The sequence below is a fragment of the Melanerpes formicivorus genome, unplaced genomic scaffold (genome assembly GCF_026170545.1).
Source record: "Melanerpes formicivorus ecotype bairdi unplaced genomic scaffold, bMelFor1.0.p_v2 SCAF_1, whole genome shotgun sequence".
Lineage (NCBI taxonomy): Eukaryota > Metazoa > Chordata > Aves > Piciformes > Picidae > Melanerpes > Melanerpes formicivorus.
In genome coordinates, this window is record NW_027142353.1 from 53,054,565 (window position 1) to 53,071,988 (window position 17,424).

The following is a 17,424-nucleotide window of genomic DNA, read 5'->3' on the forward strand; positions in this document are numbered from 1 at the left end:
AGAAAATAAGGACATAGGAGAAACCAATTACACACCCTGAAAAGCAAGCTCTGCATCTGGTTCATGCCCAAAAAATTATGATTGGATATTTCTAATTCCTCCACTTATATTTACTAATGCTCTACTCTGTGTGCAGTAGACTGAAACACACTGCTGATGAAAATCCTCCTAGAAAACAATGCAATATCAAAGAACAACAGGATTCTGTGTAACTTGTTCAAAAATGAATGGTGAGCTAAACAACAGTTTAGGAATTTATACAAAGAGTAAGTATACCTCAAAACAACCCCCTGAAAGCAATGCCCAGAATACTCTACATAACAGCCTTTGAGTGGGATTATAATAACTGCTGTGCTACCCAACTGCCTTGATGTGAGCTCATTAAAAAAAAATGAAGATAAACCTTACCATTCTTTTCAGCCCAGTACAGTCATAGAAAATAAATCTTAAGTGGCAGTCACTCTAAACTATTATCAAATGCAGAAGACAAAAACTCCAAAACTTTAAATACATTATAAATTATCTCAGATTTTTTTACTGTAGGTCAATTGCCAACTAGAATTATAAGGACCAAGCTCCTTGCCACTAAATAATACACGCAAGAACCAAACCCAGCCTGCCCTTTGTTCACAGCACTCAAACACAACACTTCTCTATGGGGTGTGATGCTTACCAGCTCCCAAGCAGGACTACACATCTCCTTCAACAGCCTCCACATAAAATAAGACTTTCTTTTGCAGCTGTGCAGGCTAGAAGAGAAAATTGAGGCAGTGTTTTCTTCAAGCAGCAATAGTAGTAAGAGCCTGCTCAGTGCAACCACCATCAATCCCATTCAGCTCAGCTGTTTCACAGGACCAAAATGCAGAGCACATGTGTCCTGTTACGGCAGAAAACATTGCTTGCTAATTAGCATTGGAGCCTCCTACCTGGGGAGGCACTAAACAGCACTCATCATGAAAAATTTAACATCACCAATTGAAACAGAAGCATTGTCAGTGTCAGGCCTTGGCGCCATAACAGGAGATGAGAGACTCAATATCAAATAGTGATCTCAAGAAACAGTGATCTCAAGAAACAGTGACGGCAAACCAGTCGCAAACCCCAGCTTAGCATGCAGGGTATTACACTGGTGACAAGTCAAGGATTTTGTTCTCAGATCTGTTTCTTAGAAGCAGTTTTGTGCATTCAGCAAAGAAATCAGAAGGGAATAGCAATTACAGAGAGCTGCCGCAGCTGAGCTTTTCAGACCATCATGCCAGTGCATCCCATTTCCCAGCAGGATGCTCCTACTGGGAAAACCTGATATCTGCTTGACATTACTGTTCTTCCCACAGTGGTTCAAACAGTAGGATGTTTCTGAGCAAAACTGTAATGATTCAATAGAGAAATGTTCCACCCATAGAGGGACAAGACATTACCTCACCAGAGCCAGCAGCTTCAGTGGATTTATTGCATATCATCCCACAGCGGTTATTTTTCCTCCCAGTTTTAATTTCATAGCACATAGTGGTTCCTTGATAGGAGAATAATTTGCATAACCAAGCAGAGACTCAATTTGAAACACTCTTACAACAGCATCCAAATGCCACACTGTAAAGCTCAGTAGGACTAGGAATGGCACATCAGGTTTCAGTCTTGCTATTAAATCTCAATACTTCCTGAGAGCTGTGTAGCCTTAATTTTACCCTGTGTTTTTGCCACAGCACTGCACAGAGTGTAATTTCAGTACAAATCAGATGAAAACCTGCACAGATTTATCTGATCTGATCCCCTATTAAAGCTTCCAAATCCTATTTTTCAAAGAAACGTAGGAGGAAAAAAGATAAGGCACAATGAAGGGAAGCAAAAAGATTAAAACCCGTTGCTGTAGTTTTGCGTGCTTACAAAAAGTGAAACACCAGGGAAGAACAGAGTGTAAAATGTTTGCTGTTCTCCCAAAGAGACAGAATAATGCCTCTTGGAAACTAATCCACAAATTTCAGTTTGCTTCCTCACAGCCTCTCAAAATGCACTGCCTTTTTTTCCTTGTGTTATTTAATTTCCCTGTGGAAATGTGTTAGGACACCAGTGGATGCTTTATCTGTGTGGATGGCATTTTAAGAGAACACACTGTCCCACATCTATCCCATCTCACAGTGTAAATCAGCCTAACAATGCTGTTTTGCTACGTCAGCCTGTAACTCCATACCAAGTTCTGTATTTAAAAAGACCAAAGAAGTGCTGGATGAGGGTAGTGCAGCACTCATTTAATACATGGATAATTTGGGATGCAGCTTCTAGATTGTTTGAATTTTGTTTGCAATTAACCTTACAGTCTGGTGACCAGAGATAGGGGAAGTTCAGACTGGACTTAAGGAAAAAGCTCTTCACCAAGAGGTTGGTCAGCCACTGGAACAAACTCCCAAAGGAAGTGATCACAACATCAAGCCTGTTGGAATTCAAAGTGTCTCTGCCTGATCAACATTTTTAGTCACACACTTTTAGGTTGGACTCGATGATCCTTAGGGGTCCCTTCCAACTTTAGATAGTCTGTGATTCTTGCATATATAGCTTCTGTGGTGATCTTCAATGATACATTTTCACTGCCACTGGGATTTTGTTCTTTGGTTTGGTTGGTTTTGTTTCTTTTATTTGTTGGAATTAATAAACATCTTAGATTAAAATATCACAATTTGATGCCAAATGCATCCATCAATGAAGTAGGATGCAGGACAATTTAGAGGAACATTTCCCAGTGGCAGAAGAACCTTATCTTCCAGCTAGAATCAAAAGCAACAATATCCCACTGACTGCATGACAGCCAGCAGACTTGAGAGAGTCTCATGATTTTGCAAATGATGACTATTTTTCATAAACATTGACAGAACTTGGATCCTAAACATCATTTAAGAGGTATAAAGTGCACAACTTTGGAACACAAGCCCTATGAGGAGAGACTGAGGGAGATGGGGTTGCTTAGCCTGGAGAAGAGGAGGCTCAGGGGAGACCTTATTGCTCTCTACAACTACCTGAAGAAAGGTTGTAGCCAGAGGGGGCTGGTCTCTTCTCCCAGGTAACCAGCACCAGAACAAGAGGACACAGTCTCAAGCTGTGCCAGGGGAAGTTTAGGCTGGAGGTCAGGAAGAAATTCTACACAGAGAGAGTGATTGCCCATTGGGATAAGCTGCCCAGGGAGGTGGTGGAGTCACCATCATTGGAGGTGTTTCAGAGGAGGCTTGACAGGGTGCTTGGTTGCATGGTTTAGTTGATTAGGTGGGTTGGGTGATGGGTTGGACGCAATGATCTCAAAGGTCTCTTCCAACCTGGTTTATTCTATTCTATATGCTCAAAGGAATTAAATTTACTTTTCAAAGAGTAATTTTGCAGATCTCACAAAACCCATTTGTTCCCAATATGCATGTGATCAAAATTACCAAAACTTAATCTCTCCTCTATGTTCAACCTGTCCTATAATGAAATATGTTTGAGAAGGAAACAGGCCAGAAGATTTTTTTTCTTCTTTAACTCTCAGAGGTACTTGGTCTGGGTATAATCAGAGAGGTAGATGGGTGGTTTGTTGGTTTTTTGGGTTTTTTTTTGAGAGCTAAGGAAAGTTTGGTCTTTGCTTTATCAATAGTATTTGAGAAAAATCACTGAGATCTGATCAAAGCAAAGTACTCTTATCAACTGGTCTCTGTCATAGCTTCTCTCCACATGCAAGAATGCAGTAATAATGCTCACAGAAGCATCCGCAGGGCTTTGAAGGTGGACAAAAAAGGCGCAGCACAGTCCAACAAATTCTGATATGCCTTTTCCAGTGGCAGAGAGAAAGCAAGAGAAGGTATTGTCACCATGGGCTCTTGCAGTCTGGGTAAAGAAGTGGCCATATTTCCTTCTTGTAGTCCTCATATCTCTGTAACTACTCTCAACTACCCAGCAGAGAAGAGAGGAGGAAGAGATTTCCAGAACAGGTGTCCCAATCCTAAGTGGGGAACATGGAGCTACCATAGGGATCAAAGCTAAGACAGTGCAAATCTAAAACTACATTCCCTTCCCAGGGACATCTGAAGGAACACACCCCAACTATGCATATTAGAAAAAAATCACTGTTTCTGAGGTATAACAAGTTATAAACTATATTAGTATGAAGAACTGCAGCTCATCAGAACAGGTTTTTCTTAGCAAGTGTATCCATCTTCAGCTGAATTCCCGTGGACTACATCCAAGGTACTCCCATTACTAGAAACAATTTCCTTCCAGAACTAAGGCATGCATCTTAGGCCCAACTGAAAAGAAGTTTTATTCTCTCAGCTACTTTATTATGTTTAACTCCTTGAGACATGCATCTTCTACATTTTTTGTCACTCACAGATATGACCTCACTTTCACTTGCTCATAGATAGACAGGCGCTTAGACTTCATACAGAGTAGGAACCAGACACCAGCTCAAAGAGTTCCCAGTAGGAAGAGCTAAAACAAAATGTGGAGAAACTCCAAAGTCATGTGAAATAAATAGAGCAGTGAAATACTTTGTCCCAGGTCACCAAGCAGGGAAATAACAGAAAGAGGCAAGCGCCCATAAACTCCTGATGGCCCAGTTCAGTGCTCTGTTTGCTAGCAGATCTTTCTTTTAAGACTCTCATTGTTTTAATCTGACAAAAAACAGTACCTTATGTTGAAGACAAAGTGAACCTGCAGCCTCCTCTAAGAAATCTGGAATTTCAAACAATGATGTGCTAAACTGTAACTCCCCAGGGCATCTAAGAAAAAGGATGCTTTTTGAATTCTCCCCCCCTTTCCCTGGCCACACACAAACACATGCATTCGGTATCCACAGAAACCTTTTCTGAGACAACAAAGTGTCATGTCTTAACCAAGAAACTAGAGAGCCAACATGAAAATTATTATAGTCTACCTTGACTCTGATCCTAATCAGGGGGAGATAAATACTAAACTGTTAATCTGTGAAGGCATATAGATATCCGATTAGTCAAAGTGTATTGATCAATACAAACTAATTCCAGCATCAAAACCTCCATTGACTGCTGTGCCTGCTTACCCAATTTAATGTGACCTAAGAGACCCATCTTTCAGTGAGAGTGCCTCTGTATCAGGGGCTGTTTCCCTTTCCTTTTCTGCTCTTTTCTCCCCATCTGCCTTAATCGGGCTCCACGGTAGTGCTCTTCTGCTCACACCTTCGAAGTCTGACCCTATGTCATTACCATTTACATCACATTCATTCTTGGGGCACAAGAAAATTTGGTGTGGTAGGGGCAGACTAGGAGAGTATGAAATATTTCAATACAAGGAGAAAAATTAGTAATACTGTACACGTGCAAATGTCACCTTTGACAAAAATCACTTTCATATTCCATGATTTTCCTTTATTGAACCACATACACACATTTCTCACGAGTTTGTAACCTGCAAGTTTATTTTTCTCTTAAAATAGTTTAACAACTACTTGGCTACAGTCAGGATAGTATAGTACTAATTCTTTCAAATCATCATGATATTCCACTACTCAAATGAAGGTGTTTCCAAAATTTCCATGACTGCTAAACAGATTTGGAATGATTTAGTAGAGGTGGACTAATGTTCTACTTCAGAGTGCCTGCCCCTCAACACTTGCAGCTATATGCGTCACCAGACGCTGCTTACTTTCATTACTGTACCTGTTTATTCAACATTTCATTTGTCAGTTATCTGTGCATATCAGGTGACAGCTTGCTGGAGGGGGGGGGAGGGGGGAAGTTCAGCATAAAATGCATAGAAGAACAAGGGGTGAGAAATCTGCTACAATGGAAGGGTCAAAAGATGACACATTCTGAAGTCTTACTGCATTCATTTCTGGGCTGCTTAGGATAAATGTGACTGACCTACATACTGTGCATAAGCAGGAACTTATCAAGTGGGTTAGAAAGGTTACACCTACAGTGGCCCAGCTCCAAATCAGGTCAAAGAGTGCCCTTGCAATCAAATTCTCAGCCTTGCATTTCCATGTTAAAACAACAATTTCTTTTTATAATCCACTCCTGCTCCAGAGTTCACTATTTTCATCTTCTGGTGTTTGCTTCTGTGCTGGAGCCAGTGCTTGTCATTAAGCAAGGAAGTGTAAATGAAATGTAAATGTCAAGCTTCACAACACTTTTTTTTGGACCAGCATTAACATTTTACTTTGCTGGGTTAATGAGCAGTGACAACATTGAAATCAGTTTAAGCTTTCTTCTGTCGATAAGATTAGACTTACACTTCTTCTGGCCTTTGATGCTGCACCAAAATAAAACAGATCTTAAGTTGTCACTACACTTACCACAAACATAAAACATCATGCAAAGACTAAACATACAGCAACAAAGCAGGGTGCATAATTACACAGCATTGAATGTGCTGGCTTTGCAGTTTTAACCTTGTGAAAATTTGACCTGGTGATTTGGAATAGTATTGAAACAGACACCCACTTTCCTCAAGTGGCTAAAACTTGGCTTAATGGTGAAGCACAGCATCAGTTGGATCCATAATATCACAGTATCACTAAGGTTGGAAGAGACCTCAAAGATCATTGAATCCAACCTGTCACCACAGACCTCATGACTAGACCATGGCACCAAGTGCCACATCCAATTCCCTCTTGAACACATCCAAGGACGATGACTCCACCACCTCCCTGGGTAGCCCATTCCTATGATGAATGACTCTCTTGGTGAAGAACTTTCTCCTCACCTCGAGCCTAAACTTCCCCTGGCACAGCTTAAGACTGTGTCTCATCATGACTTTGCAATACATACTGTCTAAAATGTACAGTCAAAAAATACTGCCCCGAATATCAACTCCTCTTTATCTTAAACCTGCTTTTTTTATTACTTCCACTGCTGACACCAGGCAGGGCCATACAGAAAAACAGCAGGCATATGGCTCCCCAGATCAGAAAATGCTTGGGAATTAAAGATACTGGTTTAAATATGTATCCAGCACATAAAAGTGTCATGGGTTTTGGCACTGCCCCAAAGTTCTTGAATTGTTTTTCTGGATTTAAATGCCTGCTTCCCACCCAAATGCAAAGATGAATCTCTAGCTTTTTCTAGTGCCTAATACTGGGTTCTGGGGCATAGTACTGCAAGATGCCAGAAACTTAAAAATGAGCAAGAATTACCACCTACTTTTAAATAAAGCCTTTTACCCCTTTACTGGATTTAGCCCTAGCTGTCCTGCAGCTGACTTTGAAAATGAGATGTGGCCATTTTGAAAATCTTAGATGTTACTAAGGGAAACCACAGGAGCACTGAGGAAGTGCTTTAAAGACATAGCTCTGTTCTCAGTTGTCAGAATGAGCATCCTTTGGGGAGGAACAAGTAATTGCCTTTGCAAGAGCTGTCCCAAACCCAAAGGGGACCTGCAGGATCTCTCCATCTTACTCACAACCATCTCTGACGCTGACAGTAAAAGAAGGCTCTGCTTCTATGGGTGGCTGGACTAGGTGACGTCCAGCTTTCCTTCCCAGCCAACATTATACTGTGATCCTAAAAGCTGGGAGTAAGTTTGTGCCTTCACCTGTTGTGGCAAGCAACAGTATTGTTCACTATATGGGGAAGAAAGGGAGCTGGAGCCAAGCTTCCTTCAGTGTGTGTACACATACAGACACATATGTTCAACACACCCACAACCTGCCCCCCCATTGAATGAGGAGGGTGGGGGAAGGGAGCATTGATCTCCATATCAGATCCTGTGGTCCATTACATCCCAGGATATAGAAACATGGATAAGTTGGGTAGCATAGTGCTGCCAGATAACAACAATGCCCTTTTTAATGTGTTCAAATTTCCTCCAGAAAGGTGATAAGATTTTGGGGGAAAGGAAAGATCAAAATAATAATAGTTTCAAAGCACTGTACTTATTTTAGAATTCTTACAGCATGTTTCCATAGGAACTGAAATGCAAAGGAGCACACTGCAGCAGTGTTCACAAATGGGTGCTATAGTGGCTTGTGAAGGATTGGTTAAGGCCACCTCGACCACTCTGACAGTGCCAGGCACCTGCTGCCTTTGCTGCACAACAAGACCTTAGCTCTGGTTTGCAAAAATCTAGGGAAAGGACCTTTTTTTCCCGGTTTCTGTCTCATCTTGCAGGTGTGGCTGGTTTCATATCTTCACATAGCCACAGTGCCAAACACTGCTCACCCAGGCACACTGTGGGGGTCTGAAGGCAGCAGTTCAGTCCACATTGCACAAACCACACAAGCATGAGGGAAGCACAAAGCAGGGCTGTTGGGGGTCTGGAGAGGTGACGTGTCCTAGGGACTAACACACGGACTTGGCTTTTGCTTCCAGCTTTGGCACTCACCTGATGAGTGACTTCATGCAAGTCACACCAGGTGAGATTTGCTCCATCTGTCAGCTGCCTGAATCGCATCTAGTCCAGCTCAGCAGGTAAGCACTTCCCTGGCCAACAGAGATGGCATCTAGCCTGCCAACACCACCCACCCCACAGTCAGGTCTCTTGTCCCCAAAGCACCAACACAGCCACTCCTACCTATATCCACCCAGTCACATTCATACACTAAGAATTTTGCTCACATCTCAAGGAGCCACGTGGGAATTGATCATTTTCTCCAAAGTTGTCTGAAAATGAGACCTGGGATGAAGCTCAGAACAGAGTTTATCTGCAGGAAGGGTGTATTGTACATCTGGGACAAATGAATAGGCATATGTGTACTTTCTGTAACTGCAGGGACAGCATGGAGGACTATGTGGCACAGGGAGTCAGATTTGGTGTGATGTCACCCTTAACTGCTCCACTGTCAGCCCCTTCAGTAATCTGCCATCAAAACAGGAGTTCTGTCTCAGAGGCAAATTAGTTGTCTCTAAAAGATAAGCATTTGGAGTAAAGAAAGCCAGTTTATCCAGTCCAGGGGACCAGGACCTTGGACTGAGCAGGTAAATTAGGCTTTTTAACTGTGTAGACATCACATACTCAGAAGGGAATGAAGCTCCTCCAGAGTGTGATGAACTCTGCACCTCTCTGATGTGGTGGGAGCCTGACCCTTTCAGAAGGGACAAAAGAACCTCCTGTGCTGTCATATCTGAGTGTGTGTAGTGGCAGTGATCCCATTTGTAAAGGGCCCTCTCACCAATTCATTACAAGGTCTGTGTAAGAACTGGTTAGCTGTACTTATGAATTGAGAAAAGTATAGAACTTACTAACAGACTTAAACACTTGATGTACACATACAGTGAAACCTGCCTGACTTATCCCAAGTAAAGGTGGATAATTTCCAGCACTCAGGTTAAAACAAACTCTTCCTTACCTGCCAGGTTTAACCTCATAGTTCAGTAGGAAACTAAGCCAAAAAAAAAAAATGAGAACTGCTTCTGGGCAGAAGCATCATCTAGGCCATAGCTGGCAGGGCAAAATCATCTCAGCCTAGATGCACCATATCTGGGCACAAGCCAACTACAAATATCTTTACACTGTTGTGGAAGTGCTAAAACCCAGCACTGTTTAAAATTTGAATGTTGTAAATCAGTAGCTGCCTACAGCATAGAGATTTATTATTTAACCAAACATCAAAAGAAACAATAGTAATTGAAAAACTTAGATACTCCACATACTGCGATGTTTCTTGCTCATCAAGACAACATCCATAAGAATGCCATATGAAGCCATATGAAAAATATCAGTGAAGGTGAAAACATCAATAAAATATCAATGTAGAATGTCTGAATGCAAGTTTTGTTTCAAGCATTATAATAAGAGTTTCAGTCAGCAGAAGGACAGGAGAACGTTTCTGGGGCCCAGATGTACAGCCTTGCATTGAAATAGGATTTGATTACTAAGTAAAAACACCAAAACACCCATACAAGAAAATTCTGTCTTTAGAACCTGATTATTTTATAAAAGAGAACTCTGATTACTCAATCTCTTTTCTCACCTCTCCAATCAAGCAACTGCGGGGAAGGTGCTTTGAAACTGTATCTCATTGCATCTACACATTGCATTTTAACAATCAAAAGCAGTATGTTACAGATAGACATGTTACATACACTTCAGTGCCTCTGAAGTCATATATTGAAGTGATAGAGGAAATGCTTCAATTCCTGTTTTCCAGAGTGATATTCACTGACTCAAGCCACTGCTGTAGCAGACTCAAAGGCAGGATGCAAGTTCTGCACATCTGTGTGTGTTTGCATGACTGCAGATGCAAACACTGAGATTCCCAGCTAGGAACAAAGTCACAAGTCACAAACTGTACCAGACACGGCAGAGTCTAGTTCACAGTCCAAACTGAACACCACAACACATAGCATATGGACAGCATATAGTATATATGTTAAGAGCTTTTATAATGTTATTTTAAACATTTTTTCTACATTGAATAACTCAGTCTATAATAGAGAAGAGTCTTGCACTGGACAGCTGGCTGCTGTGAACTCACCCAAGCACTCAGCTTTCTGTTGTTGGTCACCTTGCAAGTCAGACCCAGGTCTTCTCTGTCGCACCCAGGCTTTGGTTGTCATTACCAAGGACCACATCTCAGTCCAGGAAACCATCTCTTTCAAAGGCAGCACTGATGCAGTGAGCAGCTGATAAAGGCCAGGCTGCAGGACCCCTTTAGGGGTTAAGAACAAGCAGGGATCTATCAACCTGGCCACCCACTCCTGAAAGCATTTCTCCAGTTTAGCTTTCCCACTGTAAATTCTTGATGCAAAGAAACAATTAAAAAATAGCAATCCAGTCATTTATCCTCCAGGCTGGAGAGAAAGGAGGCTGCCACAGCAGTGCCTGTTTTGAATGCTTGGCAGGTACACAGGCACAAGGGGGTGATGCTATAGATAAGCGCAGACAGAAATAGCTAGAAAGATGAGCTGGCTCAGGGTGGTGGTGAAAGGCAGCAGCCTCCCTTCCCTTGTGATTTCACCGACACCAGCAGCTGACCCGCAGACTCACCGAATGTGCTAGAAGGAAAAGGTCCCCACCAAGCTCTGGACCTCATGCTGGAAGCACCATTCTTGCACAGATCCCCTTCCCCATCTCGGGTAGGTGCTTTGAGGACTGCATCGGCAGACTTGTGACTCAGAGCACAAAATCTGCCTGTCGTGGGTTTTGACGCTGTTCCCAGAATCCTGCCAGAAAGCTGCTGCTAGCAGATCTCCCTGCACCAGCAGGGATATCCAGAAATTATGGCTTGGAAAACATTGCCAAAGCACCAACCTGAAGTATCTGGGCAGCCACCTTGCCTCTTCTCCACGAGCAACCTCACACAGTCCTCTACTGCTCTTACCAGCCCACAAGGAGGCAAGCACAGAGCTGTCACCTGTCACTTATGCAACTTAGATGCAAAAATACAAAACAGCTAAATTCATGAGTTTTGTGCAGCTGCCACCATTTAATAATCCTTTGTTCTCCCCTCCCTCTCTGTATGGCAACAAAGTCTCATTTTCTTCTAAAATTGGAAAACAGCCTAACCTTACTGTACCTGCACCAGGGAAAAAGAAGGATTAAAAATCCTGCTTTTTAAAGCTGCTTGAGCAGGAAGGATTAGCCAGCACCACCTCTACTGTCCCCAGGAACCAAGGTCTGTGGCTGCTGGTACAACAGGACAGCCCTGAGAAACCCCACAGCTTGGACAGAGCTGAGATAGGCAAGGACCCTCTGAGCTCATCTAGAGATGGCAGTCTGGGAAGGGAGACAATCCTACACAAATCTGATAAAAAGGATAGGGGGAAATAGGTGAGGGGAAGTAAAAAGGAAAGGCATGAGCATCAGTGCTATGGTTTCATAGGGTGGGGAGCAAAGCAGAGAGGAGTAGGCAGCCAGGGATATCAGAAAACAGAGGGAAAGAATAGGCATAGGAAGAAAAAGCCCTCATGAGAAATCAAAGAATGATTTGAGAGAAAGGGAAAGCTCACTGCTCCAAAAAATAATCCAAAAAATATGAGGAACAATAAAATCTCCTGAACCCAAGAGGGTCATGCTCTGATACATGTCCTGATTCCCTGTTTTCTTCCTTGTAACCATTGCAGAGACATGCTCACACACCCAGGATGAGGTGGAGGGTATTCCTGAGAACAAGGCAACAAGAGGCTCCTAGCAGTGTTGGTGGGGAGGCACCACGCTTCACCTCTCACATCACCACTAAATTGACCTGGGTCAAGAAGGCACCTAATGTTTTCAGAGCAAACAGGTATTATAGGCAAGCTGCTGTCCTGACCACCAGACGCCAGCACTGCTAGCTCAGCTTGCTTGAGGAAGCCTTCTAGACTACATCCATCCAATTAAAATAAACATGCCCAAGTTAAGCTTCCCATCGATGAGGCTACCTCCCAAGACAGGACTGAAATGGGCGACTGCAGGCAGACTGCCTAATGGGGACATCCCTCAAACTTCTAACTGCTAAACAGGTCTGGGAAACCAACGGGATAAAGCTGGCTGGCAGGGACCAAATTCAGGCCCAGAGACTTGCTCCAGCAGTTCCCCTGTGCAAACAGCCCGCCTCTCCCCCGGCAGCACACTGTGCTAACAGAGACAAGCCTGCAGCTCTCCATAGTACTGTGGCTGTTGAGATAAAACCTAGAGTTCTTTTCATCCCACTTCATTTGTCTCAGCTACTCTGGAAAGAAAAAGAAAACCACCACAAACAAAAAACCAAAACAGTAAGACCAGTGTTTGTCACAGTAGGAAAACTCAAGAACTAGAATAAATTGGTTTTGAGATGGAGCTGAAATAGAAAACCCTTGGGTTCAGGGAGATAAGATATACTGAATGACAGCAAAGATAAAGGGAAACTTAAATTTGATGCAAACAACTGCAACAGCAATGGCCAGCTTTAAACAATTTCTGCTCAGAAAGTCCTCACACATTAATTTGTTGTTTTCCAGGAAGAAAAAATGTATTCAGAAAAATGCTGCATATCTTTCTGATTACGTTGCCTTGTTAGACAAGAATCAATGTTGCATGAGAGTGCTTAAACTAAAGTTTTTCATAGAATAGAATCATTAAAGTTGCAAAAGACTTCCAAAATCAAGTTAAGAGTGGCAGTAAAGAAATTAACTTGGGGGTGTGGTGGATGAGAAGCTCAATATGAGGTACCAGTGTACACTTGCAGGCCAGAAAGCAAATTGTATCCTGGGTTGCATCAAGACAAATGTGGCCAGCAGGTCAAGGGAGATGATTCTCCCCCTCTACACCACTCTGGTGAGACCCCATGTGGAGTACTGTGTCCAGTTCTGGAGCCCCTACTACAGCAAAGATCTGGATGTGCTGGAATGTGTCCAGAGAAGGGCCACAAGGATGATCAGAGAGCTGGAGCACCTCTCCTATGAGGACAGACAGAGAGTTGGGATTGTTCAGTTTAGAGAACAGAAGGCTCTGACAAGACCTTATTGTGGCCTTCCAGTATCCAAAGGGAGCCTACAAGAAAGCTGGGGGGTACTTTTAAAGGTGTTGGGTAATAATAGGATTAGGGGTATGGATCCCAACTAGAAACAGGTACATTTAGATTAGACCTTAGGAAGAAGATCTTCACCATAAGGATGGTGAGACACTGGAACAAGTTGCCCAGGGAGGTGGTAGAAGTCCCATTCCTGAAGGTTTTTTACAGCCAGGCTGGATGTGGCTCTGGGCAACCTGATGTAGTGTGAGGTGTCCCTGCCAATGGCAGGGGATTGGAACTAGGTGATCCTTGAGGTCCCTTCCAACCCTGACAATTCTGTGAAGTTCAACCACCAACCCAACACTACCATGACCACTAAACCATGTCCCAAAGTGCAAACTCAAAGCATATATGGACAGTTAAAAATTGTTTGAAACATTAACAGGGTGTAAAATGTCTCTTTAAATATTTGTATCAGCTAGAGTTACCTCCTGGAGAAACAAGTTGGAAAAATAGGTAAATATGAACAGAAGGTAGTTTGTTTTTTTTTTGGTAGTTCATTGAAAACTAATTTGCATGAAGCAGCTGATGACTTCAGACCTATATTTGTGTGTGGTTTACACTGCTTTAAGAATAAGGTGAGCGGTTATCAGATTTTCTAGACAAAGAGTTGAATACAGTTTAAATATATATGGTTTGATGCTTACCATTCAAATAAGAAAATAAAAGCAGTAACAGATGGGTTTCTTTTAATTGGTTTTAAATTTTGATGTATTTATGGCTTAAAACACGCAAAGGCAAACAGTATTCCTGCCTGCTACATAATGCTGCTTCTGAGATTTAGCATCTAAATTTGTTGACATAAAAGTGTAGTTCAATTTTTAAGGTATGTTTAATACAATTTACTGTCCTGCTCAGTTTGGGGGGTTTATTACATATATTTTTTTTTCCCCAAATTGTTCAATGGATTATTTGATTTAGAACCATGGAATTGTCAGGGATGGAAGGGACCTCAAAAGGACTTCTGTTTGCCTGTCAAGGGCCTCATCTGCTTGGTTCTGCTGGTCGGGTGGCCTGTAGCAGACCCCTACGGTAACAGCACCTTCCACTGTCTTTCCTTTAACTTGCAAGGAGTCCTTAAATATCTGGTTTATCCTCTTGCCAGAGTTAGGTTTCTGATCACTTCAACAGCTAAAAACCTGCCTTGGACATCTGATCTTCCCATTACCACCAGCCCAAGTAAAAAACTGTCTCAAGTTCTTTATTCTACCAGGAACAAAGCTACTAATTCTTGATAACTAACTGGGAATCTCCTTGTAGACAACACCACACAGACAGCTTATTTACCAGCACAGTTTTGATATAAATGATGCTCTTCCACCTTGCACAAAGACCACCAAATCAGCAAAAGAGGACACCCAGTTTTCCTCTAGGAAATAAACTAGTGACAGCTACCATCACTCCTTACCAGCCAAGCCTGCAGCAACAAAATGTACAAAGCTTGTTTGTATACAAACTGTTTTAACCAAAACAGGATATTGCTAAGAATCATTCAAATATGAAATCATGCTCAAGAGGAATACTCTGAACTCAGGCAGCTCAAAAACAGGGATAATGTCACTAGAAACAATCTGAAATGCTTTGTATTATGAGTATAAAACATGACATTTTAAAGGTTAGGTTTTCTTAACCAGTTTCTGGGAAAAACAACATCACTGATTTGCTTTAGAAATGACTGTATTTTAGTTTTAGACTTGCATATTTAACCATCTTTTGTCTAATGTGAAAGCATCCAAATAATACAGTCACTGTGAACCACAGACTACACATGCAACGAGCAAAGATCACCACAGGAATCAGTTTTCCTCTGACAAATACATGTAATTCCCACGACAGAAAAAAACAAGCATCTGGAAAAGAAATCCCAGCTGTCTATGGTGTACTTCAGCAGTAGTCAATTGTAGAATGTTTGGGGGGGGTGTTTTTTGGTTTGTTTTTTTAATCCAAGCGATTTTGGTGTTTGCAGCATTTGCTATGTTGAAGTTCTAGAGGCTGAAGTCCTCCTCCAGCTGGAAAACAGTCTCAAAAGAGGGTTTCAGCCATTGTCATGTCCAGAAGAGCTCCTTGGTTACTTCATACACATTCCCATCAGACTTTTCTGAGGGAACTGCCTAGGATTAGTTTACTGGCTGCAATTTACTGTATTCAGATGTTCACTGTAGTGTTCCATGCTTTGATTATCTTTCTATAAAGGAATGTTAAGGTATTTTTGAGGTATTTTCAGCAATTGCCTTCCTGAATCAGAAATCATAGAATCAACCAGGTTGGAAAAGACCTCAGACATCATCAAGACCGACCTATTACCCAATAGCTAACACCTCATGACAACTGAACCATGGCTTCAAATGCCACATCCAAGCCTTTTTTGAACACCCACCAGGGACAGGGTCTCCACCACCTCCCTGGGCACCACATTCCACTGGTCAATTACTCTTTCTGTGAAGAACTTTCTCCTCACCCTGAGCTTAAACTTCCCCTGGTACAGCTTGAGACTGTGTCCTCTAGTTCTCTTGCTGGTTGTCTGGGAGAAGAGAACCCCCACCTGTCTACAATCTCCTTTCAGGTAGTTGTAGAGAGCAATAAGGTGAAACCCATCTGGCCTCTCATCTGATCTCCAACAGCAGTATAGCCCAGAGGGCAAGGTACAAATAATGCAAAGACTATACAGGGAATAAACACCCCCTTGCTTATGATTCTATGATCTCAGATCAAGCCATTAGAGATTGAATGAGCGCTTGTGTTTGAAGTTTTACTTTATACCCTTTTAAGTATGTCCTAAAAAAATAGTTATATGCATGACCTATCTTCTTTAACTCTTATATTTACAAGCATAAGACTTTGTTCTAGCTCTAGCTTTAAGGATCAATAACTCAAACATGGGGCAACTAGAGAAACAGAAGCTTAGCCACATCCATTGACCCGGCAAAAGGTCACAAATCACTCTAGTATCATTTCTCTGTCAAGAACCAAAGCTTCCAAACATCAGGAGAGCAGCTCTAATTAATGTATTTCTCTCTAGCTACCTTCCATTGCCAATTCTGTGGATGCTGAAAACCACAATGTTCAACAAAAACAACTTCAGTTCATTTATATTGCTGTGGAAGATTAAATTATTCCCAGCAGCACAGATTGATTTTTCTCCTGAAGAGCTGCTTTGCCCATTCTAATTTTGGCATCTGATGTACACACATGGCTACTTACCAAGTTACTTGTATTGAGGGGACAATTCTAGTACCTGGATTCAACCTCTAGTCATGCTTGGCATCAATTAAATATTTCCAGACGCCTGAGCAGAGGCAGTCTAAAAGAGTACCCGTGCAATTAATGAGCGCTATGCGTTCTCTTCAGCACACGTGAAAATGGGTCAGCAACATTTTAAAGTTGACAGTCCTGCCCTGGGGAAGAGAAGAATAAAAGATGATGTCTCAAGATGCCTTCCAGCTCTCCTCTGACTCTATAACATACACCATTGAGAAAGTCTGTATTGAGCGTATCTGTTTCTAATGTACTGCAGGCAATTTCATCTTCCTCTTTGAAAGCTTTTCTTAGGTTCATGGACTTAATTTCTTCAGCATGCATTCAAGTCTTGCCTGCCCATCCCTTAGTCCTCACCCAGTCTTCTCACCTAAGGATTCTCCTTAGTCTGTTTTCTCTAACCTCAGCTTTATGCCTTCCCTTCTGTATTTCCACTTAACATTAAAACATGCTTGTGATCATACTGTACTGATTGTTTAATTAAATTATGTATGAAAACAAGTGACAAGTACCATCCTAACAGATAAAACTGCCAAGCATTCTCTTGCACAGCTGGATTAAATTGGCTACGATGGACCTGCAGCTTTACTAATAGATTCTTTTTACTCGCTCACTACGCCTACTGTGGTTTAACATCATGCCCAAAGACACTGACACTGATAGTTAACCAGTGCCAAGTGCTTCAGTTCTGTGTTTTTCACCCTTAGTGAGCTAAATATTTTTTCATGTTATTTCTACACAATTCCCAGCAGCCAGGGGCA

At 42.1% G+C, this 17,424-nt stretch overlaps 1 protein-coding gene across 3 annotated transcripts in view; it reads right to left on the bottom strand.

The window, feature by feature from the left end:
• MTUS2 (microtubule associated scaffold protein 2) overlaps positions 1-17,424 on the bottom strand; it is a 364,748-nt gene that overhangs the window by 320,186 nt on the left and 27,138 nt on the right. Inside the window, exon 1 of one of the 3 annotated variants that reach the window (XM_068143315.1) lies at positions 16,610-16,674. The exons of 1 other annotated variant lie outside the window; for it this stretch is intronic. The gene's annotated coding sequence lies outside the window, so the exon portion shown is untranslated. Of the gene's footprint in view, positions 1-10,411; positions 10,760-16,609; positions 16,675-17,424 lie in introns of those variants that run through there. One more of the 3 variants, XM_068143306.1, reaches the window with a different exon arrangement.